At 42.9% G+C, this 26,434-nt stretch overlaps 2 non-coding genes across 2 annotated transcripts; both read right to left on the bottom strand.

Moving 5' to 3' along the window:
- Positions 1-8,704: 8,704 nt before the first annotated feature.
- Positions 8,705-8,786, bottom strand: trnas-aga (transfer RNA serine (anticodon AGA)). Its single transcript has one exon. It is a non-coding gene; the product is annotated as a tRNA-Ser (tRNA).
- Positions 8,787-24,838: 16,052 nt separating this feature from the next.
- On the bottom strand, positions 24,839-24,912 carry trnav-uac (transfer RNA valine (anticodon UAC)). The gene has a single exon. It is a non-coding gene; the product is annotated as a tRNA-Val (tRNA).
- Positions 24,913-26,434: the final 1,522 nt, after the last annotated feature.

A 26,434-nucleotide genomic window follows, 5' to 3' on the forward strand; every position in this document is an offset into this window, starting at 1 on the left:
CCCTCAAATCTCATCTTCTGCAGCTGCAACTCCCCACAACTGTGGTCCTCATACAGTTCTGTGGACGACCTTCTGCTGGCTGACAGATCCCCTCACCTGTGTGGAACAGACAATGGCACTGCTGACATTCCTAGCCTCAAAAGGCTACAAGGTCAAAAGGGACAAAGTACAAGTGCTAGGAGACAAGTCCTTTTCTGGGCAGACAAATTTCATCAGCAGGCTGGGGTGTCTCCAGCCATAGACAGGCTATTCTGCATCACCCGCTTCCCCTCACAGTTGCAGACATGCTGTCTTTTCTGGGCCTCACAGGATACAGCGCTCAACATATCCCTGACTATACCAACAGAACTACATCGCTCAGGGAACTGGTGGCTGCTGCTGGTCATCGCTGTCTCACAGCCCCCCTCCTATGGACAAACAGAGGCCGAGGCCGCCTTCTCTGACCTCAAAAGTGCCCTAGCAAGGGCAGAGACACTCACCTCCCAGGACTACTCACTCCCATTTCATATGGATGTTTCTGAAAACAATGGCTTTCTCAATGCCATTTTATTTCAGAAAAAAAGGGGGGAGACAGACATGTACTGATGTACCATCATCAAGGCTGGATACAGTGGAAAAAGGACAGACAACCTGTGCCCGCTATGTAGCGGCGCTGGCAAAATCCATTGACAAAACAGCACATATTGTAATGTGCCATCCAATAACAATCCACACCACACATGGTGTCACAGCTTTTTTGGCCAGCAAGGAATTTGCATACAGTGCCACAAGGAGAACAAAACTGCAGACTGCCTGTACCCAACCGCACATCACCTACTCATCAGAAGGAATAAACATGGCCAACAGTATGAGTAGACAGGGAGTGCCACATGTTTGCGAGGAAGAAGCAGCCCAAGAAAGCAGAATAAGGTCAGATCTGGAAAACGTACCAGACATGTCGGCTGACATGTGGCTCTACACAGACGGATGTTGCTACAAAACAAAGGATGGGACTAACAAAGCATCATATGCAGTAGTCCAACAACACCCAGATGGAACACATCAGACATTGGAAGCAGGAATAATAAACCAACCAGCGTCAGCACAGAAAGCAGAAATAAAAGCTCTGATCGCAGCCCTTCTGCTAGCCAAAGGAAGAACAGTGAACATTTTACAGACTCTGCTTATGCTCATGGAACAGCACACTTGGACGCGATCATGTGGAAAAGGCGAGAGATACGTCACCTCTGCAGGAATGCCCATAAAACATCAGAAGGAGATAATGGAGCTAGTGGAGGCTATTGCCGCTCCACTAAAGGTGTCCATAATGAAATGCAAAGGACATGACGCAGGGCAAGAAGAGTAAGTGCAGGAAACGAGGCAGCAGATTCTGCAGCCAAAAGAGCGGGAGGATACTCCCCAAAACAGATGGTACTATCGAAAGAGATAGAATCACAACCAATGGCACTGGAGCCTAAAGACATTCTAGAAATGCAGAAAAAGGCAGGAGCCTATGAATGGAATCAGTGGCAGCGGAGCGGCGCCACAAAAGACAAAGATGGGATATGGAGGTCTCATCAAGGAAAGATAGCAGCATCAGCCGAGATGTGCAGAATGTTGCTACCTGAGGCACACAGACCAACACATGAAGGAAGAAAACAGACTCTCCTGAATCTGTCTGAGCTGTGGTGGCACCCAAATTTGAGGGACATGGTGACACATTTTTGTCAGGAATGCAGGGTGTGTGGAGAGCATAATGTTCAGAAACCATACACCACACTAAAAGGAGCGTACCCAGTCCCCACAGCTTGTTTTCAAGATATCAGTATAGATTATACTGATATGGGCGCAGAAAATGTGGTAGGGGGAAAAAGGTATCTTCTGGTGATGGTAGACAGGTTCTCTAGGTGGGTAGAAGCCATTCCCACCAGAAAAGAGGACGCAAAAACAGTGGTGAAATGGCTCAAAACTGAACTCATCCCGAGGTATGGGGTCCCCAGGCAAATAAGGTCAGATAATGGCACACATTTTAACAACAAACTACTAAGAGAAGTAGAACAGGCCCTGGGAATCACTCATGCCTTCGGATCAGTTTATCATCCACAGTCACAGGGAATGGTGGAAAGAGCAAACCAGACATTGAAGGCTAAGATAGCCAAGGCATGTGCAGGAAGCAAGTTAACATGGGTAGAAGCGCTCCCATTGGCCCTCATGGCTATGAGGTCCTCAGAAGGACGAGAAACACATTTGACCCCACATGAAATAATGACAGGGAGAAAAATGCCAGGACCTCCACTAGATGGAGGCCACATGCCAATGTTAGATGTTCAGCAAATAGAAATGACAGACTATATGAAAAAGCTAACATCTCTGGTTTCAGCCCTTTCTACGCAGGTCCAGTTGGCGAACAGGAAACCGCAGGAGGAAGCAACACTACCTGTCAAGGTAGGCGACTGGGTCAGGGTCAAAGTTCACAAGAGGAAGTGGACTGACCCCAGGTGGTCCGGGCCTTACGAAGTGAGGGAGGTTACTTCACACTCGGTCAGGTTAAAGGTAAAAAAGGAGCACCTTGGCACCACCTGACACATTGTGCCCCAGCCGCACCTCCTAGCCGCCCATTGGCAGAAATTAGAAAAGCAATCCAAAATGTATAGATGGAAGAGATGTTTTGGCGGGGAACAGCCCCCGCATAGTACATCCATAACTTGGAAGGCAATGGGGTTTGGGAAAAAGACAACAGTTGTCCTAGCAGTAGTAGTAGTAGTGGGAGTTGCAGCATTAATTCTGGGGTTGGAACATGCGTATGGGGACCGAGACCACAAAGAACAATCACCCGGTAGTGTCCAACCACCTCTCAGTAACAAAGGAAATGAAACTAGACGAGAGAAAAGAAGAGCAGTTTGGGCAGTAGTGAAGCAACACACTAAGGGCCCATCCCCAAGGTGCGGTGCCAGATTGACTCTCCCCTATGTGAGAGACTCAACCACGTCATTTACCTTTGATTTGTGTCAGGCTATAGACTGCGGGGGGTATAATAGTTTCTACAAAAACACAGATGTGTACATCTGTGACGACTATCAAAAGGTAGAGGACTGTGAAAGGAGCGCTTCCGGACAGGTGAAAGGTAGTCTCTGTAACAGCTGGTATGACGCGGGTTGGACAACAGGAGGGTGGAAACCATGGGCGAGGTTGACAGACAAAAGAGATTGGTGGGTACAACAAGATGAATGGGAGATATTATCTATACAGCGGGACTATAGTTCAGACCCCACGAAAAATCCATAACCCTGTCAGTAAATAGAGCAATTGGGAGCAGGAACGGTCAGGATGTGTGGATGTTAGCCATAGGTGTATGGATAGCAGGAAGTGACCAGATAACCCCCCTGCAGATAAATATTTGGATCCCCTCACGCACACACAGAATGACACTGACATGGCAGAGACTACAGTAAAACCCCCCCTGAAGGAGGAAGACGTAATAGTGCAGGACTTCTCTAAAATGAGGGTGGAAGATGTGTTAGAGTTATCAGCAGGTGCAGGCCAGGACAATTTATGGATCAGGTGGCTAATACAGAATGCCAAAGAACAACACATGGAAGGGTGCGTGGCCTGTGCCACAGCTAGACCAGTCATGTTCACTAACCCGGCCCCGTTGTTTCCTAATGAGGACCCAGCAGTATATGCATGCATGTTGAACTTCACACACTCTAAGACAGCTTCCCGCAATTGTACTACCCTAGCATCCCTCTTTCCCCCAGGCTTTGAAAAACCAGGGTATTTTACCGCCATAAAGGGGGAGGGTGCAAGATATCACTGTTTCAATCTCACCGGATCAAGCAAGCCCACAATCAAACTAGGTGATATACCCCCAGACTGGTGTAATACAACTGTACAAAACAAAACAGCCCTAGGCCCAGTGGCTAGAATAGGACTATTCTACTATTGTGGTGGTCTTAGGTTGTACTCCCAGATAAAGTTCCCAAATCAAACGTCAGGAGTTTGTGCTATGGTTAGATTAGCTATGCCCATATCTTTGGTGGGGAGTAGAGTCCACTATACCCACCATAAGGCTGTGCAACTGACCGTAAAGAGAAGGCGCAGGGCCCGTAGTATGCAAGGCCCGGCTTTTGATCCATGGGCGGGAACCCCAACCTATATAGACAGCATAGGAGTTCCTAGGGGTGTCCCGAATGAATACAAATTGGCAGATCAAATAGCCGCAGGATTTGAGAATATACCACTGCTTTCAGCCATCTTCCCCGTCACTCCCAGCAAAAATGTAGATAGGATAAATTTTGTGCATTATAATGTTTTACGCTTGAGCAATGCAACTAGGGATGCCATCGAAGGCCTGGCCGAGCAGATGGCCCCAACGTCCCTCATGGCGCTCCAGAATAGGATGGCGCTGGACATGCTGTTGGCTGAAAAAGGAGGAGTCTGTTCCATGTTCGGAGAGATGTGCTGTACGGTCATCCCTAACAACACTGCCCCGGATGGGAAGGTCACCAGGGCTTTGAACCAACTTCGAGCCCTTTCCCAGGAGATGCATGACGCCTCAGGTGTATCAAATCCATTGGAGGGGTGGATGACAACCTTTTTTGGCAAATGGAAGAATCTTATCACTGCTTGTTTGACATCTATTGCTGTTTTTCTCGCTATTCTAGTTACCTGTGGGTGTTGCTGTGTGCCCTGCCTGCGGACCATGATATCCCGGCTCATCACCACTGCCTTGTCCAAAGAAAAAGCGCCGCCTCCCTATTCCGCTGGGATGCTGCCATTACTCACCATGCCTGAGGACGGGGAGGACGTTGAGGCACTGCAGTTAGTGTAAAAAGTGTTCGCACCTAGTAGGTGCGAAAAGGGGGAATTTGTGGGAAAATAATACAATGACTGAGGTGGTGATGAACAGGGCACTCAGGAACGGCCACGTAAAAGCTGGCTTAAAGTATATGCTGAATTAACCAAAGACTAAATAAGAGTGTGTGTGTGTGTGACATATTATACATTATGCTTTGCAGCTGGGGTACGGCTAGGAGGGAGAGAACAGGAAGGGCTATCTTAGTCAGATAAGCTACAGTGAGCACGAGAAGAGGAGATGGTGAGGCCAAGGACACTGAAGTTCGAGGACGGTCTGATAACTCAGAGAACAGGACGTACAAACTAAGAAGGGAGTGAACATAGCTGTCTTGTGAAGTAAATGATAACTGAAAATAATAGACAGGCAAGAAGGAAGAGGCAGAGCAGGGATTGTACCCCAGCAACAGTATAGCTGACCAATCAGGCCCCACAAGGGGAACCAATATAACCCTGAGCACGCTATTGTTTAAGTGCCTTTTTGGGAACCTCTGTACTAGACAAGTTTCCATCAGGTCCGTGCACGTTTAACTGCCCGGAAACGCATTTCATCTGTTGACCACAAGAATAAACGCTGTGTTAATTCATCATGGAGTCAGTTGTCAGTTTATAGAAGGATTTCTCCAACAGTACTCTTTAAAACGTTAAACTAATGAGGAAGAATTTGACAAATCAACCAAAAACGTACTCTTTTAAATCTGTATCTGTCAAGTCCTGACCATTCCCTGACTGGGAATTGAACCCCGGCCGCGGCGGTGAGGGCGCCAAATCCTAGCCATTAGACCATCAAGGAGTTACATCTATCAAATTTAATTTAACAAATTGTTGGTTATATTGTTTTAGGCAAGAAATGGCGCATGGTTAGAGATTTAGAAGGCAGTGGTGCCAAATGCAAAACTGCCTGTTTCGATTTAATTACATGGTAATAATACAAAAACAGAGGAGTAGTGATTACTTGGAAATGCTTCCGGCAGTTTCTGAAATAAAAACAATGAATCAGTGGTGGAAAATGCAAAACTACCTGTTTCTATTTTATTACGTAGTAAGACAGAGGTGTAGTGATTACCTGGAAATGCTTCTGGTAGTTACTGTCAAACAACCATGAATCAGTGGTGGAAAATGCAAAACTGCCTGTTTCAATTTTATTACATGGTAATATTAGAATAACAGAGGTGCAGAGATTAGAGGTGCAGAGATTACCTGGAAATACTTACCATGAAATATGTCTTGTCCTTCACGTACGTAACGCAGTGCAATCTGACCAGCAGCTAAACACCTTCCACCATCAAGCACTGGCGACTGGGATCCTTGTAACACGTTTATTTGAGTTACAAAGGGTGAAACTGGGAGAAAACACAATGACCAGTTACTTAGATAGTAAGGAGTCACAGCTATTAAACAAAGATAATTGTAAAAACAATATAACTACACAACAGGCTAGCAAAAATGTAAGATGAAATAAAGAAACACGTAATGTATTGTTATACAGTGTACGTAGTATAACCTATGTTGGGTATCTAAATAAACTAAGATATACTTACATGTGGCATTACCCAAGATAAAAGTGGCAAACTAGCTTACTGAAGTATACCGTCAGTTAGGGCTGAACAATATTGTGTTTTAGCATTGACATCGCGATGTGCGCATGCGCGAAAGTCACATTGCAGGACGTTACGATGTTGACGTTAATACTTTTTTGCTGCTTGATAGAAAAGTAACCTTTCACCGTTTCTCCTTTACATGATTATTACCATCCGACCATTCCCCTTTAAGACAGGTAGCCATGTGGGCAACGTGTGTATGTGACGTTAGTCCGACGGAGTTTGGTATGGGAAGTGAGGCTCTTTGTGTGGAGAAAAGTAGCCTACCGTTGGCAACAGCTGCCTCTAACACAGTGATGTCATAGTATTTGATGGGTAGTGAGTGACGCTACAGTAGTTGGGGTTTTATGTTCTCTGCAAATACAAACTAAACCCCCTGATTAATGCAACATAATCACAACGTCTCCCGGCCATTTCCCACTGCAGAAAGCTGCAACCAGTCAGGCTAAAGCTAAAATAGTTCGCTTAAAGAAACAAGCAGAAAGCTGCTATCAGCCAAGCTAAAGCTAATATAGTTAGCTTAAAGAAACAAGCAGAAAGCTGTTACCAGCCAAGCTAAAGCTAAAATAGTTAGCTTAAAGAAACAAGCAGAAAGGCGCTACCAGCCAGGCTAAAGCTAAAATAGTTAGCTTAAAGAAACAAGCAGAAAGCTGCTACCAGCCGGTCTAAAGCTAATATAGTTAGCTTAAAGAAACAAGCAGAAAGCTGCTACCAGCCAGGCTAAAGCTAATACAACTAGCCCAAAGAAACAAGAGGCATGCAGGTCTGGTCAGTTTATCAAACGAGCTGGCCTCGCTAGTCGACCACAACCTGAAATTTAGAGGAAGCAACATGCAGTCACTGTCATTCACGTTAACCTGGATTGATTATTATATGAATACAATGGTGTCATGCTAGTCAACCAGAGTATTTCTACCTGATGTCCCTCTCCAAAATCACTTCAGAAGAGTAATGTTAGTCACAGCGCTTACTTGCTTTGGTGTTTGTAAAGCATTAAAGTCTATCCCCAGATGAGGGACAACTCTGTCCGGCTTATTTATGTAGCATGAAAGCTAGCATAAGCTTACTAACATCCAGCCCGCTTCTAAATACTGTAAATACCTTTTAATTAGCTCAACACTTTTTAACAGTTAAACTGAAACACTGGCGCTGAGCTCCAGGTCCTGCAGACGCAGACGGTCTGCCGTTATCTCAAAGTGTTGAGATAATTAAAAAGTATTTGTTTAGAAGCAGGCTGGCTGCTATTTAGCCAATGCTAGCTTCCATGCTACATAAATAAGCCTGACAGAGCTGTCCCTCACAGAAAAAAAACACAGGTAAAATTAAAAAAACACTACATAAACTTTGCTACAGTGCGTTTATTTAAACATAGGTACACCTACATGTAGGGTGACGAGATTGCAATATAAGCCTTTATATTAATATTAGCAGTGGAAGCGTGCTGGGCCCATAACCCAGAGGTTGATGAATCAAAACCATCTTCTACTATTTCCTGTGCTTTGTATCTTCAGTAAGTATATATCCAGTCTGTTGATGTTTAACACAGCAACTGATGTTGCAAGTGTCTGAAGTGAAATGTCTCCACCTGCTGAAGAGTAAACTTAATGGCATGTTGAGATTATTTCACCCATAAAAAAAGAAACTTCAGTGCTCATACCTTTTATTCCCGCTGTAACACACGTAAAAACTGGAGTGTAATACAGTAAATATACTACACTACAAGTAATAAATACTGTAAATAGAAACTGTAAAGCATGTACGTTCAAAGTGCTTGTTGTGTTGTTTACCAGTCAGATTACCACAGGAGGTAATATCTGTTGCACCTCTTTTAAAGACTCTACCATAATACCTGCTGGAGATGCCAGGTCCTCATACATGTAAAGCATGAGCTCTACCACTGAGCTACATCCCCTGAAGATTTTGAAATTCTTTTGACTTTTTTCTGAGATAGACTTAGACTTATCTTTATTAATCCTTTTGGGATGACTCCCGCAAGGAAATTGAAATATGCGGTGGCTTGAAATGAAACCTGGGCAAAATGCTTGCACTGCTATGGTATAAATCATAGTTGAAAAGTAACACACCTGTTGCCTTTCTGCTGGACAATACAACGTTCACTGCAAATCTTGTAAGACAGATTGATAAGAAATACATTGGTGGAGACTGGTTGCTTCCAGTACCAATGAGATAAGACAATATTGTTTATGAAGGAACATCTGGGTATACTGTGATGTGTCATTGGTTGGCTACCACTCTTAAAAAGCAGCGCTCGTTGTCTGCAGGATTTGAACCTGCGCGGGGAGACCCCAATGGATTTCTAGTCCATCGCCTTAACCACTCGGCCACGACAACATGACAAGTAGCTCTATACCTGTTTGCACAAATGTTCATACACGTTTCTATTGGTTAAGACTGTAACTTAAGATATCATTGTAATCACATTCAGATCACCTCAAATAAAGACACTGATGATCATTGTGTTCATAAGTGCTTCTCTTTGGGGTTGTCTTGGTTGTGAGTTCATCATCAGACACTAACACATGCAGAGCAAGTACATTTCAGCTGTTGTCCACCGCTAGCTAAATAAATAAAAGAATGGGAGTTTTGGAATAGATATTCAGCACTAAGTGGTACTTTCTAATGCTGAATGAGCTCTATCTGGAGGAAAAAGGAGTTGCCCCAAAGAAAGTCATTGGACTCTAATTGACCACTCATAGACTGTTAATGGCATACATTGGGATGATGGTTGTCTATTCATGAAGCCATTCATTACTTACAATAGTCAGTTTTTTTGTTTCTTGTTATGTCTCGGCAAGAAGTATTATACTTTTGGGTTGTCTGTCCATCTCTACATCAGAATCAGAAATTCTTTATTGATCCCTGAAGGGAAACTCTGGAAAAGACTGCTCCTTCAAGCCAGCACCCTAAGGATTTCAGCCTTATGCCTCTAAAGTCCTCCGCTCTACCAACTGAGCTGTCGAAGCGAGCTAGTACATACACATGCATTGTAAATGTGATGACACAGGACCCCCCTAGAGGTGCTTTCAGTGATAGAGCGCACTTCCAGTCTCAATGCCCAGATGTATTATCTTATCTTAAAGAGCTCATAGTACCTTACAACCCTAGGAGAGCACTACGCTCCCAGAATGCAGGGTTACTTGTGGTTCCTAGAGTCTCTAAAAGTAGAACGGGAGCCAGAGCGTTCAGCTATCAGGCTCCTCTCCTGTGGAACCAGGTTCCAGTTTGGGTCCGGGAGGCAGACACCGTCTCCACATTTAAGAGTAGGCTTAAGACTTTCCTTTTTGATAAAGCTTATAGTTAGGGCATAGAATCGAATATTGTTAGGGAGTAGTAGTTAGTCACATAGTTTTCAGATTTATCTATCATATAATATAACTAAAGGGAGACTTGGCATACAGCCCGATCCGGTTGGGGAGAGTTCTGGCCGACCGGGCTGGAGCTCTCTTTACCTTGTCTCTCTTGGTTTTGTTGTAATAGTTTTAGACAGCTGGGGACTTATTTTGATACACTAGTTAGGGCATATAATCGAATATTGTTAGGGAGTAGTAGTTAGTCACATAGTTGTCAGATTTATCTATCATATAATCAAGAATATAATAGAACTAAAGGGAGACTTGGCATACAGCCCGATCCGGTTGGGGAGAGTTCTAGCCTGACCGGGCTGGAGCTCTCTTTACCTCGTCTCTCTTGGTTTTGCTGTAATAATTTTAGACAGCTGGGGACTTATTTTGATAAACTGAGCTCCTCTCTCCTCTATCTTTCCATCTTTTCATTTATGTGCATCCATGTCCCAGAAATGCTTGTTACTAACCTATTTCTGGGGAGTCATTCCCCGGAGTCCTTATGTTCTTTTTTCCCCAGCATGTTCCCTTGGATCAAAGAGGCTCCGAAATCAGGGTAGCAGCTATCGCCATGGTCCCGCTACACGTTCTGTGATGCCATGTTCAACTGCTACACTGCGGTGTCCTGCTACGTCCTGCTACGTCCTGCTGTGCCTTGTAATGCCGCACAGCGTCCTGCTATGCTATGAACTACTACAAAGAACTGCTACAAACTACAAATTTTTTCTATTTTTGTTATTGCCACTCTTCATTCTAACCCCAACCGGCCCGTCAGACGCCGCCTACCAAGAGCCTGGGTCTGACCGAGGTTTCTGCCTAAAAGGAAGTTTTTCCTCGCCACTGTCGCACTGTTGCTTGCTCTGGAGGAAACCACTAGAACTGTTGGGTCCTTGTAAATTCTGGAGTGTAGTCTATCTGTAAAGTGTCTTGAGATAACTCTTGTTATGAATTGATACTATAAATAAAATTGAATTGAATTGAATTGAATGTTTATGATTTTTTTTACTTTTTATGAAATTTTTCGACATACTAGACTGACTTTTTATGACATTTTATGATTTTTTGACATACTATACTATGAATTTTACAAAACTAAAAGGATCTTACTCTCTAACTAAAAGCTCTATCTCTGTAGGGATCCCCCCCTCATAATGTTGTCACACACTTAGCATAATAATCTGAGTCTTTCAACACTTTTAGTGGATGGAAACGTTCTCTTGTCAAGGAGTTTAATCACAGAAAGGGCAGGAAGGATAAATCCACCATATCAAGTCTCACGCGCGAGGCCTCGTTTAATTTATTTTATTTTAACTATAAAACAACAATAACTTGAGAGCGTACAATTAAAAATGGCCAACTTCTAGTGTGCTGGTAATGATGAGAGGACCAATTTACACAAATGTTTAATTTGCGCTTTTTCTAAACTCCCAACTTTTCATAGTTTCATCCCAAACCCACTATATAAATAAAACTTACAATGACTTTCTGTCAGCCAAAAAAGAGTATGTTTCTAGAGATGAGAAGAAAGTTTTTACAAAATCAAAAAGTTTCAAACATGTCTACGTTTTCCAACCAAAACATCTTTAAACGTCTTAATGTTTCTCCTTTGGGCCTCTCCTTCTCCTCTCCATGGTGGGTACATTGTGGTTAGGGTTGGGTACCAAAACCCGGTGCTAGTACGGCACCGGTGCCTTAACACCCGGTATCTATCGGACCGAATAGTAACGGGGATTTCAGGGCCTCATTTTGGTGCTACTGAAACACCAGCGCTGCCTTTTTCCATCTAGTGGTTGTTTTTGTCATTTAGCAGCAATTTACTGGGGAAATATAACTTTTTTTTTTACATTTCATTTGGACCATATAGCGATAAACAAGCCGTTCTTAAATATTGCTGGCTGTTTTTTTGTGCTCCTTATTTTAAAACATATATACATTTAAAAAAGGTATTTTTAAAAGGATGGGTTTAGGCACCGATTCTGGTGCCTAAATGGTAAAGAGTTCTGAGGACAGGCAGAAAACAGTCCAGCTGATCCACAATAACATACATGTTGGTCAGAAGATAGAGTTACTGCTGGTCAGCCTTCAATGTGGAGAGAAGATCAGAATATAACAACACAGCTATCAGGGCATGAGGAGGAGGAAACAGCTTGGCTCTGAAACATGTTCACAACGAGGCAGCGTGAACGCGCTGGTGTCTTTTAAGGTTACCACTATGAGAAAAGGTTTCCCCACATTGTTCACACCAGTACGGCTTCTCTCCAGTGTGAATGCGCTGGTGAGTTTTAAGGCTACTATAATGAGAAAAGGTTTCCCCACATTGTTCACAGCTGTACGGCTTCTCTCCAGTGTGAATGCGCTGGTGAGCTTTAAGGCTACTACTCTGAGAAAAGGTTTCCCCACATTGATCACAGCTGTACGGCTTCTCTCCAGTGTGAATGCGCTGATGGGTTTTAAGGTGATTACTCTGAGAAAAGGTTTCCCCACATTGATCACACCAGTACGGCTTCTCTCCAGTGTGAATGCGTTGATGGGTTTTCAGGGTACTCTGTAGTGTGAAAGCTGCCCCACATTGATCACAGCTGTACAGTTTCTCTCCAGTGTGAACTCTCTGATGAATCTTTAAATATCCTGATGTTGTGAAGGATTTGTCACACTGCTGACAGCGGTGACGTTTGACCCCTCTTCTTCTCCGTTCCTATCAACAGTCAGGAAACCAAGAAAATGAGTTAGTGAGGTGCCATGCTGTAGAGTTCTATCTTAAACTAGAAACATTAGAGGATGTCTATGGAACATTGTTTGACTGACGCATTACCTTTCTTAATTATCTGCCAACATCACTATTATGGAGTTGCATTATGGGACATGTAACATCCAGTGTTGGTTAGTTTGGGATAGATAAACTACTTTTGATCAATTTATGTGCGGCCTGTATTTTGTTGCCAGCCTTTAGCCAGCCGGTAACAAATGGGGGATTATCCGGGATTTTTTTGTGCTGGGAAAGTTGAAAATGTAACATTTTCCCACAGATTTTGAGCTTTCACTGGTATCTGTAGGGGTTACCGTGTTGTCTTCATGTTGCTGGAACAGCTCTACTCCAGTTAAGTAAATTGGAACCATTGTCCCTGATAGGCATTAGCAATGAGGGGCACTAGTTGACCTTTGACCTTTTGTTTTAGGTTGTTGTTTTTGCTAAATCAAACTTGTATAGCCAGCAGTATTGTGTAAGAAAGTAATATGGTAGTGTAATGTGGTATTGTCCACACAAGCTACATTTCCTCAAGCAGTTCTGAAGCTCAGCAGAGCTTTCTGCTGTGTGAAGAATAAAACTGCTGAGTATCACTGACGCCTCTGAAAAACACAGGTGCATATGTGTCGTGGTCATGGATGTTTAAAAAATAGCTTTGATGTACAGTTGTGTTCAAAATAATAGCATCACTAAACTCATAAATCATATTGGTAAAAGTGATATTTCTACATGGCAAATAATAATAAAAGTCCTAGAAAACCAACAGTCATGACATGCATGCTGCTCATTCTGTGGAATTGAATCTGTAATTGAAAGGAGCATGTTCAAAATACTAGCAGTGTTGTGTTCAATTAGTGAGCTGATTGATTCTGTGAAGAAACAGGTGTCAGTTATGGCCCATATTTAATCTATATACTGTATATATACATATTTAAGGAAGGAAGCACATGTTGTGCATGCTGGTTATAGTGCATTTGACACTGAAATACTCAGCAAAATGGCTCGTTCCAGACATTGCCCTGAGGAACAGAGGACTTTGATTAAAAAGTTGATATGAGAGAGGAAAACATATAAAGAAGTGCAGAAGATTATAAGCTGTTCTGCCAAAATCATTTCAGATGCCTTGAAATGGCATCCAACGCCTGACCGACGTGGGAAAAAACCAAAGGACACATTGACTGGCCAACGGAGAAATGGAGCAACATTCTGGGGACGGATGAGTGGGAAACTGTTCTTTTTGGGTCTAGGAGCCGCAGACAGTTTGTCCTCCGACCCCCCTGCACTGAAATCAAGCCCCAGTCCACTGTGAAGACAGTAAAGCATGCTGGTTATGGGATGTTTCTCATACTGTGGTGTTGGGCCTGTTTATCACATACCAGGGATCATGGATCAGTGTCAATACATCAGAATACTTGAAGAGGTCATGTTGCCTTATGCTGAAGAGGAAATGCCTTTAAAACGGGTCTTTTAACAAGACAAAGACCCAAACACACCAGGAAGGACCAAAGTCTTGGTTCCAGATGAACCAGATGGATGTTATGGAGTGGCCAGCCCGATCCATGGACCTCAATCCCAGAGAACACTTGTAGGGTGACATCATAAATGCTGTTTCTGAGTCCAAACCCAGTAATGCAGAGGAATTATGGGATGTAGTTCAATGGTCCTGGGCTGGAATACAGGTGACTCCATGCAACACAGATATGAAGCGGTTCTCAGAAATAATGGTTATGCAACTAAATATTAGTGCAGGGATTCAAACCCTAACACATTTTTCAGTTTATACAGTAAACATTTGAGTTTGTAAAGAAAAATGCAAATACTGCTAATATTCCTTTTTCTTCACTTCCTGTAAAGGTAGAACACAAACTTGATCAATGTTGGTCATGTTTTGATTTGGAAATCAACGGCCAGTGTTCCCAATGCATTGGTATTATGGAATTAAAAGCTATTCTAAGGATTTGGAGCATTATTCACTTCTTTAAAAACACTGTTGTTATTCTGAACACAACTGTATGTAAAGGTTTTGGATACAAAGATTTAATGATTGGTGGAAATGGGGGTGGCCTAATACGACCCCCCACCAATACATGCATGTCTATTGATCTGCGTTTGTAGACAGAGTGAGTGAGTTAGTAAGGTGCCATGGTGGAGCGAGCTAAGTAAAACCAGAAGCATTGTTCACAGCATTTCTTTGTCTAAGTTCCACTGCTGTATTACCATGGTTACGCTGTGTTTGTGTGTTAATAAAGTTTGGATTGAATATCTGTGTGGCGTTTTTGTTGCCAGCCTTGACCTGCTCTTTATGGAAAGACCTGGGAGATAAATAACATCCCAGAGTACGGTCTAGACCTGCTCTTCATCTTTATGGAAAGCGCAAAGAGATAACTGATGTTGTGATTTATAAATATATATAATATATAAAATTTAATTGATATATCTGCCAGTCAGTAACAACCGGGGGATGGTCTGGGATTGGTAGTGCTGGAAAAGTTTCTTTGAGGGAGTGTTTGACTCCCAGTTGAACTTGATCTAGTATCTGTAGGGGTTATCAGCCTCTCCGACTCAGGGGATTGGTTGGCACTCTTTGTTTCTTAATTAGATCAAAAATAAAAATTTGATCACAAAAAATACTTTACATGAGAACCATAATCCAGAAAAACAAAGTGTGAATATATTGTTGAATCTGTTAAGTTAAATTGGTAGAAATGTACATTACGATAAACTTAACTGCACATTGTATGAAAGGCACCGAGGAGATTATCCACTCTGATTTTTCCCGGCCTTTATCCGTATTGCCCCCCGCCCCGGCCACTATCAGAGGGCCGCAGTTTAAACGACTACCGTTTTTCTTTGAGGAATTACGGTATAATAAATAAATCCTAAAAGACATTTGTGAAACCCTCTGTGTGCATTCATTAGTATTGAGATTAGATTTCTGGGACTCTTCAGTCTGGAGTAACCTCTTTCCTTCACTCACCTCCTCCTCCCTGAAACCTCTCCTCTTGCCCTCCTTCTTCTTCTTCTCCTCCTCCTCGTGTTTCTGCTGGTACTCGGTGATAAGGTCCAGGTTCAGGTTGTCTTGTGGCTCCCATGTGTTCTCCTCACTGGAAAGGGGAGTGCAGACAAAAGAACATCTCCTCACACTTTGTTTTTAGACAATCCATTCTCACTCTAATTATCATTCCTATTTTTCCTTTTCCTTTTCTATTGCCATCTTATAAGGTTATTTGTGGGTCTGCAATGCAGTGTCAAAATACCAAACCTTCAACTTTGAGGGCATGATACCATGTTGACACTTACTGCAATATGTAAATATATTATATATATCAGGACCAAGAACACCAAGCATTAATATTATAGACTCATACTTACTCTGAGAACCCCTTCCATTTCAGCAGAAACTCTACTCTTCCCTTCACCACTCTGCGGTCCAGAACCTTCTCCACCACATACTCCTCTTCTTCCTCTTCCACCTCTTCCTCCTTCTTTTTTCCCTTCTTTCCTGCTCTGGTCGCCAGCTTGCCGTCTGCTGAAGGTGCCTTTAGTAGACCTATGGAGGTGGTGGTGGGGGGGGGGGGAGGCATGCAGAGATAATGATACAAGGGTTAGAAGAACTAATGGAGGTGTGAGTGAAATTCTAGTTGACTGTGTTTTACTAGATTAAAATCTTCTGTTTGAATGGAGAAAATGCAAGGGCTGATGAGGGGACCAATCCATAGGACTCCAGAGTGTCAAGTATCTCCTGCATTCAAACTAAAAGAACTACTAAAATGTAAGGCCCAAAAGTCATTAACTGGAGCTACAAGCTACATGCTCAGTAGCCTGGATCAACCACACTTCATTTAGCAGAACATCTCCAGATGTTCCTGTGTGAAAATGGAAAGTTCAGAAAGACGTTTTGATGGTGCAACAAGGCAGGCCTGGCCACTTCTTTAAGGGAATAACTGTAAAGATCCCCAAAGGATATGTTTACCGTTAGCGAGGGCTGTGCAATTAATTGAATTTTGATTTTAATTTAGATTTTGACTCCAACGATCACAAAAATAGTATAATCGAGAGAAAAAAGTTCTGTATTGAAGAACACTCTTATTTCGTCTTGTGTTCTGAATGACACACGCATGCACACATCTGCCCTTCCCGAAGCCATAAAACTTCTCAGCAGTCAGGGGGCAAGGTGTGTGCATCCAGTGGAATTTAAAAACTCAGCACGAGTAAAGATGTTAGAAGGAGAGCAGCCACAGCAGCGTTTAGTCCGCAAAAAAGGCAAATCCAACTCCGTTGTCTGGAAAAAGTTAACGTTAGCTAACTTTGCGGTCCCTCTGCCTGAGCCGCACAACAACGTGTTGTAGAGCCCAGGAGCCCTGGCTCTTATCTAACATGTGTCTGTGTAAATAATATTTAAAAAAAGACAAAAATGGTTTGACTAAAACTTGGCCATGATACCCGAGTTTTCTTTGGACTAAAACGATAAATGGACTGTTCTCTTTAGCACTTTTCTAGTGTCAACGACTACTCAAAGTTCTTCTACATAATACAGGAACCATTCACACACATAAGTACACTGTGGCCGAGGCTGCTGTACAAGTACACCCCGTACTCAGGGTTCAGTGTTTTTGACATAGGACTGCAGGGATTGAATCACCAACCTTCCAATTGGCAACCACTCTACCACTGAGCCACAGCTACCGTCTTATTATTATGTTGATGACGGCCAGACCCGGTATAGGGCAGACGCACAACAGGGTTTCTGCTATGTACACCGCCGCTCCTTCAGCTGGTCATGAAAAGTCATGAAGTCGTAATTACGCGACTCTGCAGAGCCGTCTGATCTACTGGACTCGAGCCAACTGTCATCCGCTCTCTTTTGCCAAAGCAATTGGAATTGCCTAGTCTTACTATTTTGCATGTATGTATGTATGTATGTATGTATGTAATATGCACGTGCATATTGTAATGACGAGAGTCATTTAAATATAAATCCTAAAAGACATTTGTGAAACCCTCTGTGTGCATTCATTAAAAGTGAGATTAGATTTCTGGGACTCTTCAGTCTGGAGTACCCTCTTTCCTTCACTCACCTCCTCCTCCCTGACACCTTTCCTCTTGCCCTCCTTCTTCTCCTTCTCCTCCATCTCCTCGTGTTTCTGCATGTACTCGGTGATAAGGTCCAGGTCCAGGTTGTCTTGTGGCTCCCATGTGTTATCCTCACTGGAAAGGTGGGTGCAGACAGAAGAACCTCTCCTCACACTTTGTTTTTAGACAATCCATTGATTATTTGAGGGCATGATACAATGCTGCAATCTATGCTGTAGATTATTTGCATACAGACACATATACAGTACAGGCCAAAAGTTTGAACACACCTTCTTATTCAATGCATTTCCTTTATTTCATGACTATTTACATTATAGATTATCACTGAAGGCCTCACAACTATGAATGAACACATGTGGCATTATGTACTTAACAAAAAACTGTGAAATAACTGAAAACATGTCTTATATTCTAGTTCTTCAAAGTAGCCCCCCTTTGCTTTTTTGATAGTGCTGCAAACCTTTGGTGTTCTCTCAATGAGCTTCATGAGGTAGTCACCTGAAATGGTTTCCACTTTACAGGCGGGCATTTTCAGGGTTAATTAGTGGACTTTCTTACCTTATTAATGGAGTTGGGACCATCTGTTGTGTTGTGCAGAAGTCAGGTTGATACACAGCCGACAGCCCTATTGGACAACTGTTACAATTCATATTATGGCATGAACCAATCAGCTAAGTGAAGAAAACGAGTGGCCATCATTACTTTAAGAAATGAAGGTCAGTCGGTCCGGAAAATTTGAATGTGTCCCCAAGTGCAGCGGCTAAAACCATCAAGCGCTACAACAAAACTGGCACACATGAGGACCGCCCCAGGAAGGAAGACCAAGAGTCACCTTTGCTGCTGAGGATAAGTTTATCTGAGTCACCAGCCTCAGAAATCACAAGTTAACAGCAGCTCAGATTAGAGACCAGATTAATACCACACAGAGTTCTAGCAGCAGACATAGCTCTAGAACAACTGTTAAGAGGAGACTGAATCAGGCCTTCATGGTCAAATAGTAGCTAGGAAAACACTGCTAAGGAGAAGAGATTTGTTTGGGCCAAGAAACACAAGGAATGGACATTAGACCAGTGGAAATCTGGGCTTTGGTCTGATGAGTCCAAGTTTGAGATCTTTGGTTCCAGCTGCTGTGTCTTTGTGCGACGGAGAAAAGGTGACCGGATGGGTCCTACATGCCTGGTTCCCACCGTGAAGCATGGAGGAGGAGTGATGGTGTGGGGGTGCTTTGCTGGTGACACTGTTGGGGATTTATTCAAAATTGAAGGCATACTGAACCAGCATGGCTACTACAGCATCCTGCAGCGACATTCCATCCCATCCAGTTTGCGTTTAGTTGGACCATAATTTATTTTTCAACAGGACAATGTTCCTAACACACCTCCAGGCTGTGTAAGGGCTATTTGACCAAGAAGGAGAGTGATGGAGTGCTTTGCTTCCACACTCACCGGACCTGAACCCAATCCAGATTGTTTTGGGAGAGCTGGACCGCAGAGTGAAGGAAAAGGGCCAACAAGTGCTGAGCATTCTGGGAACTCCTTCAAGACTGTTGGGAAATATTCAGGTGACTACCATTCAAGAGAATGCCAGAGTGTGCAAAGCAGTAATCACAGTAAAGGGGGGTACTTTGAGGAAACTAGAATATATATGACATGTTTTCAGTTATTTCACACTTTTCATAATTCCACATGTGTTCATCTAGTTTTGATGCCTTCAGTGATAATCTACAATGTAAATAGTCATGAAAATAAAGAAATGCATTGAGTTATATGATATGATATATATATACACAGTATATCAGGACCAAGAACACCAAACATTAATATTCTAGACTCATACTTACTCTGAGAACCCCTTCCATTTCAGCAGAACTCTACTCTTCCCTCACCACTCTGCGGTCCAGAACCTTCTCCACCACATACTCCTCTCTTCCTCTTCCACCTCCTCCTCCTTCTTGCCTTCTTTCCTGCTCTGGTCGCCAGCTTGCCGTCTTCTGAAGGTGCCTTTACTAGACCCAAGGAGGGGGGGGGGGGGGGGGACATGCAGAGATAAGATACAAGGGTTAGAAGAACTAATGGGAGGTGTAAGTGAATGCTAGTTGACCGTGTTTTACTAGATTAAAATCTTCTGTTTGAATGGAGACAATGAAAGGGCTGATGGGGGACCAATCCATAGGACTCCAGAGTGTCAAGTATCTCCTGCATTCAGACTGGAAGAACTACTACAATGTAAGGCCCCAAAAGTCATTAACTGAGCAACAAGCTACATGCACAGTAGCCTGGACCAACCACACTTCATTTAGCAGAACATCTCCAGATGTTCCTGTGTGAAAATGGAAAGTTCAGAAAGACTTTTGATGGTGCAACAAGGAAGGCCTGGCCGCTTCTTTAAGGGAATAACTGTAAAGATTCCCAAAGAATATGTTAACATTAGCCATCTTATATCTAACTGGGATGTTTTGGGGTGATTGGAGCAGGATTGTTGAGGACGAAGTAATGTTACACAGACTGATAAGCCATGGATGCAGCACATTGCATAGTGTGTGTGTGTGTGTGTGTGTGTCTGTCTGCTCTCTGTCGACATCACATGTGTTTCTTCTATCAGGGTGAACAGTTCCTTCCTGAGACTATGTAGCAGAGCCAAAGTCGTTGCGTCCAGAGCTCAGCCCCGCCCACGACTATTCTGATTGGTTTAAAGAAAACAAACAAGCCAAACATTTCTTCTACAGTAAAAGAACGAAGCAAAAAAATCCCAGTTAAGCTGTTTTAACTTTAATAAATGAAAACATCTTTCTAAGAGACAACAAGGAATCCTGTTAAATAATCCTGATTTCAATAGAACCAAAGTAATTGGGATCATATCTCTTTCCCTAACGTACGACACGGAAAGCTTCAAATGATCACATTTCAGAAACATAAAAATCAGCAATTGTTTGTTTGTTTGAAGATATATTTCAGGCAACGCATTAAAGCTTGGTCTATTTGCTGGAATGTTCCAAGGTAACTGTTGGTAGCTAACGTTAGCAGATAAGCCCGTTGACAGTGTTGAGTATGAAAGGTAAAACAATGTATTTAGCTAAAGTATGCTGCAGTCGGTTGAGAAGATTTGATTTAATTCAGTGGTGAATGCTCCATATCAAGCTGTTTAATTATCATCTGTTGTCTCAGTGACGAGTAGATCAGGACGGCTATTGTCCCCCCCCCCCCCCCCCTCTAAAGAAATGATTAGGTCAAGTCTGGCATCTCACATATAGAAGAAACCTTTTGCTTCACACCAGAAGTACCTTCGCCTGTGCCTATGTTTAATGTTAACTATCATGTAGTTTACAGTAATAGCCTGTGTCTGTTAATGTTAACTAGCATGTTAGTTAGGCAGTAATTAGCCTGTGCCTATGCTAATGTTAACTAGCATGTTAGTTAGCAGTAATTACGTACCGTTTACAACTTTCAGACAGGTTGCTCACGTCACATTTACGTCGTCAGTTGGAGGCTGCGCAGTAACGCTCAGCATCAATGGGAAAGCGCTTCTAATAGACTTCACTGGTCTCCATGGAAACAACGGGACCTGTTGGTCCACTTCTTTAACTGTCTATGGTTTCACTCACTCACTTAAAACAACTACTAACTGGCTCTATTAGACTACAAGCTAGTGCTAGCTTGTAGGCTACAGAGCCAGTTAGGTCAGTTGGGTCAGTGTTTTCTTTTCTTTCATTCCAATTTCAGGTCTGTCAGTCACAGTGAAAACTGGGGACATTTCCGGGGACAGGTCACCAAAACCGGGGACTGTTTCCGGAAACCGGGACGTCTGGTCACCCTCCACAAGGACTTTAGCTTGTGCTACACTAACTGCTAACGATGCTAACGGGCTAACGATGCTAACAGCCATTGGTATCATAACTTTAACAACTGTATGGATGTAAAACAATATTAACACCACACACACCACACACACACATATGTATGTTTTCCATATGTTTACATATGGAAATGAATGAATGTATGAATGTTTACCTTCTGTCTGGTTCAGTAAGTGCAGCTAATCAGCCCCGGTAAAGATAACTGATTCTCTTCATAATCACGGATAACGTCGCCGAAGGCCCCCCCTCTGCCCTCACATCGACAGCTGATTGGACGGGACGTTAACAGCAACCAATAGAATTGAAGTAGGTCAACAGATTTTAAAAAACTGTATTTTTACTGTAAACTGAACACATTCAAAATAAATTATTTAACGGTTATAAAAAACACGGAAAAACTACAAAATAATATGTAATATAGTATACATATTAAATCACCTGACATGTGTGTAGTAATAACAATAACTGAACTTTTCTTTCATAAACTTATTTTTAATATTTAAAATCCTGAAAATGTAGAAAGTAGTGTGTGTGGTGTTTGTGTGTGTGTGGTGTGTGTGTGTTTGTGTGTGTGTGTGTGTGTGTGTGTGTGTGTTATATAGTGAGTACATTTCTTGAGTTATTATTGTATGAAATTATGGTTTAAATTATGATAAATGTATATATTAACTCAGTGTTCACATCACTCCAGTTCGGAGGTCTTTACACTTTTTTCCTGCCCCTCAAAGAATGTATTTCAAAATGCTTCTGCATACACAGAACCACGGGGGATGGAGTCCAGGTTGAAATATACACAAGTTATACTTTAAAATTAACAGATTATTAAAATGAAAAGTGGGCGTGTACAGGGAGGGATAAGAGGCTGATTCACATATGCACACTTGTAGGTAATATGTGATTTATAACAGAATATTACATACAGATGTGCATGCACATGGTTTTTAATCGGCTGATTTATTTTGGCTTTTGGGTGTACGTACACTTTCCGTAAGATCCTACATGCAGTTTTATAAATAAACCCCAGATTATATGGATTTTGGTGGGTTTGGTGATAGTGCTCTAAAAGTAGTGATTATTTACATGGAGTCTGGAGGAGAATGCTGTTCTATACACGCTAAAAGTATGATTATTTACATGGAGTCTGGTGGAGATATGCTGCTCTATACACTAGAGTAGTGATTCTTTAGATAGATAGATATTCATTGATCCCAAAAAATGGGAATTACAGTGTTGTACAGCAGCAGCACACAAAATATACATACATACATATACATGAAATAATTATAATAGGACAAAATATAAGAATATAAGAACAAATATTTAAATATGTACAAGATGGGAAAAACAAAATCTGCAACTGTTTAAGTATGCTAAATGTAAATGAACCAATCGTGCCGGTTGCCCTTATTGCAATATTGTGGTGTCTCAGAGTCTCATCTACCCCCCAGGGATGACGTGTTGAAGATTGTATTGCCTGTGGTAGGAATGATTTCCTGTAGCGGTCCGTGCGCATTTAAACTGTCGAAGCCTCTTTGAGAAGGAGCTCCTCTGTAGGACCAGTGTGGGGTGGAGAGGGTGGTCAGGGTATCCATGATAGATAACATTTGATCAGTGACCTCCTCTCCACCACAGCTTCAAAGTGTCCTGTTTGCAGCCGACAGGAGCCAGCCTTCCTGATCAGTTTGTTCAGTCTGTTTGTGTATCGCTGGCTCCGATGCTGCTGCCCCCCCCAGCAGATGGCGGAGGACAACAGAGCGCTGGCCAGAACAGACTGGTAGAAGATCTCCAACATCCTGCTGCACACGTTGAAGGGATCTCAGCTTCCTCAGGAGATAGAGTCTGCTCATCCCCTTCTTGTAACAGCAGTACTGTTGACCTTCCAGTTCAGCCTGCTGTCATGTTGACACCCAGGTATCTGTACTCCTCCACCATCTCCACGTCACTTCCCAGGATGCAAAGGGGCTGCGGAGCCGTTCCCTTCCTCCTGAAGTCGATCACCATCTCTCTGGTCTTATCCACGTTCAGAAGCAGGTGATTCTTACCAGACCACTCCACAAAGTCACCCACCAGTGCCCTGTACTCTCCCTCCTGTCCATCCCTTATACACCCCACAACTGCAGAGTCATCAGAAAACTTCTGTAGGTGACATGACTCTGATTGTACTGGAAGTCTGTGGTACAAGGTGAACAGAAAAGGAGACAACACAGTCCCCTGTGGGGCCCCCGTGCCACTCACATCAACTCAACATCAGACGGAACACGGTAGACCGCCAGACCGACAAACTGTGGTCTGTCTGTCAGGTTTCAGTGATCCAGGAGACTGTGGACGCACCGACACCCGTCACCCGCAGCTTCTCACCTAGTAGCAGAGGCTGATGGTGTTGAATGCACTGGAGAAATCAAAAAATGTGATTCTCGCCATCCAGGTGCAAATGAGCTCGCTGCAGAAGATAGATGACAGTGTCGTCCACTCCCAGACAAGGCTGGTAGTCAAACTGTAGAGGGTCCAGAGAGAACTCACCTGCGGCCTCAGGTAGGCCAAGACCAGCCTCTCCCGCACCTTCATCACATGGAATGTGAGACCCACTGGGCGGTAGTCCTTAAGCCAGATGGAGTCGACTTCTTGGGGACCAGGACAAGGCAGGACGTCTTCCACCCTCTTCAGGCTCAGGCTCAGGTTGAAGAGGTGATGGAGAACACCAGACAGCTGACTGGCGCAGGTCTTCAGGACCTGGGGCTGATGCCGTCCGGGCCCGCACCTTGCACGTGAAGCCTTTCCAGCTGTCTCTTCACCTGGCCGGTGTGAATGTCCTCTCCCCCCATTGACACTTCAATGGGGGAGAGGAAATGGGAGGAGGGCTGACTACAGGGGAGTGAGGAGGGAGGTGTGGGAACAAAAGAGGTGGGGGGGGAGGCAATGAGGGGAGTAGGGGGTTTAGTGGAGTGGTAGAGGAGGCAGTTCCACTGGGGATTGAAAACCAGGGCCTTCTGCTTGTAAAGCAGACGTGATAACTACTACACTATGAAACCTCTGTAAAAGGCACAACCTGTCTCATTCCTTTGACATATATCACTAGACAAACAACAAAGACAGTCCATAATACAGAATAGTCCATCGATGGATACACTGCCAAGAATGAGAGACGAAACGTATTTGGAGAACCTTTAAGAAAGTCCAGTTTCCTTTAATTTCTACAATTCTATGTATAACTTTTGACCTAATTGACTGAGAAAAAAAAGCATTGCTGTGGGTTTTTTATTCAATTGTTGTTCAGCCCCTTTTCCTGACTTTTCAAATGACACATTGCGCCACAGTACACAGGACATAGTTCTTACTTCAAACCATAGTGTGATTCCACTGGGGATTGAACCCAGGACCTTCTGCGTGTAAAGCAGACTGTGATAACTACTACACTATGGAAACCTCTGATGTACTGTCATCTTTAACATAATCAGAACAATACAGTAAAAATAATGGCTTGAGTGAGGTTCTGGAAAGACATGGGCTTATATTTAATTATTGCATTCAATTCTTTTAAGACTTTTTAAATACAATTCCCAGGTGGTACCAAATACATAGTTCTCTACTTTAAAGCATAAGTCTGGTTTCTACTGGGATTGAACACAGGACCTTCTGCGTGTAAAGCAGATGTGATAACTACTAACACTCACGGAACCTCTGTGATATGGCTTTTCTTTACATAACCTGCATATAAATGTGACTGACCATAGACTGTAGATTAGCTGTACTGTTAGCTCCGGTTCTGAAAGTGAAACCAATGCAATGGTGAACGAAGTGAAGTGAGGTTTCTTTTCAGCACTGTAGCCAGGCTGACGGATGGTCACAGCTCTATTGAGCCAAGTATTATCATAGCTCTTAGTAGTAACGACTTTATGAGATTCGTCAAAGATAAATTCACAATTATTAGGAGCAAATTCACCAAGACCTGCCTTTAACTGGCACGGACTATCTCTAAAGTCAGGAACCTTAGAACATCAGTAAAACCAGATACGTGTTTAGACTGCTTCTTGCTTCACTTGATCTTTATCAATTTAATTCAATTATTTCTTCATCTAACCATCAACCTGCCTCTTAGATCCCATCCCAACTAGGCTACTTAAAGAAGTTTGACCATTAGTCAACACTTCTTTACTAGATATAACCAATCTGTCTTTATTAACAGGCTATGTACCACAGCACTTTAAAGTAGCTGTAGTTAAACCTCTTCTGAAAAAGCCCAACCTGATCCGATGTTTTGCCAACTATAGACCTATATCCACCTTCCATGTCTTTTTAAGATTCTTCAGAAGCAGGACTTCGCCAAACAGCTGTGTGACTTTCTGGCTAGCAACAGCTTATTTGAGGATTTTCAGTCAGGATTTAGAGTTAATCATAGCACAGAGAAAGCACTTGTGAAAATTAACTAATGACCTCCTGATTGCATCAGACACAGGATTATCTCTGTATTGGTGTTATTAGATCTTAGTGCTGCATTTGATACCATCGACCATCTTATCTTATTATAGAGATTGGAACATTTAATTTGGCATTAAAGGAACTGCTCTAAGCTGGTTTAAGTGTTATTTATCAAATCGATCTCAATTTGTGGTCCAAGATTGTTGAGCTCAAACGGCTCACACATTATGAATTGCAGCCTTCACAGGAAGAAACAATTATTCAGAAAGAAATAGCAAACAACATTATAATTAGCCTGCCCTGCAGGGAAAGCACACCAGCTTACAATTACCACATTGTCTAGCTAGCAAACTAGGTATTTACACTGTTTTCAAAGAGCACTTTTGCGGTTTGTTTTACTTCGGTTGCTAAGCAACCCTGCGGCGGTATCATGCTGTAAATACCTTTACTGTCTATGGCAAATACAGATGTTTCTTAAAAACAGTAAAAACATGCAGGCTTAACATAACCTTATGTCTGCACTAAATAA

Source organism: Etheostoma spectabile, unplaced genomic scaffold (assembly GCF_008692095.1).
Source record: "Etheostoma spectabile isolate EspeVRDwgs_2016 unplaced genomic scaffold, UIUC_Espe_1.0 scaffold00004116, whole genome shotgun sequence".
NCBI classification, from domain to species: Eukaryota; Metazoa; Chordata; class Actinopteri; order Perciformes; family Percidae; genus Etheostoma; species Etheostoma spectabile.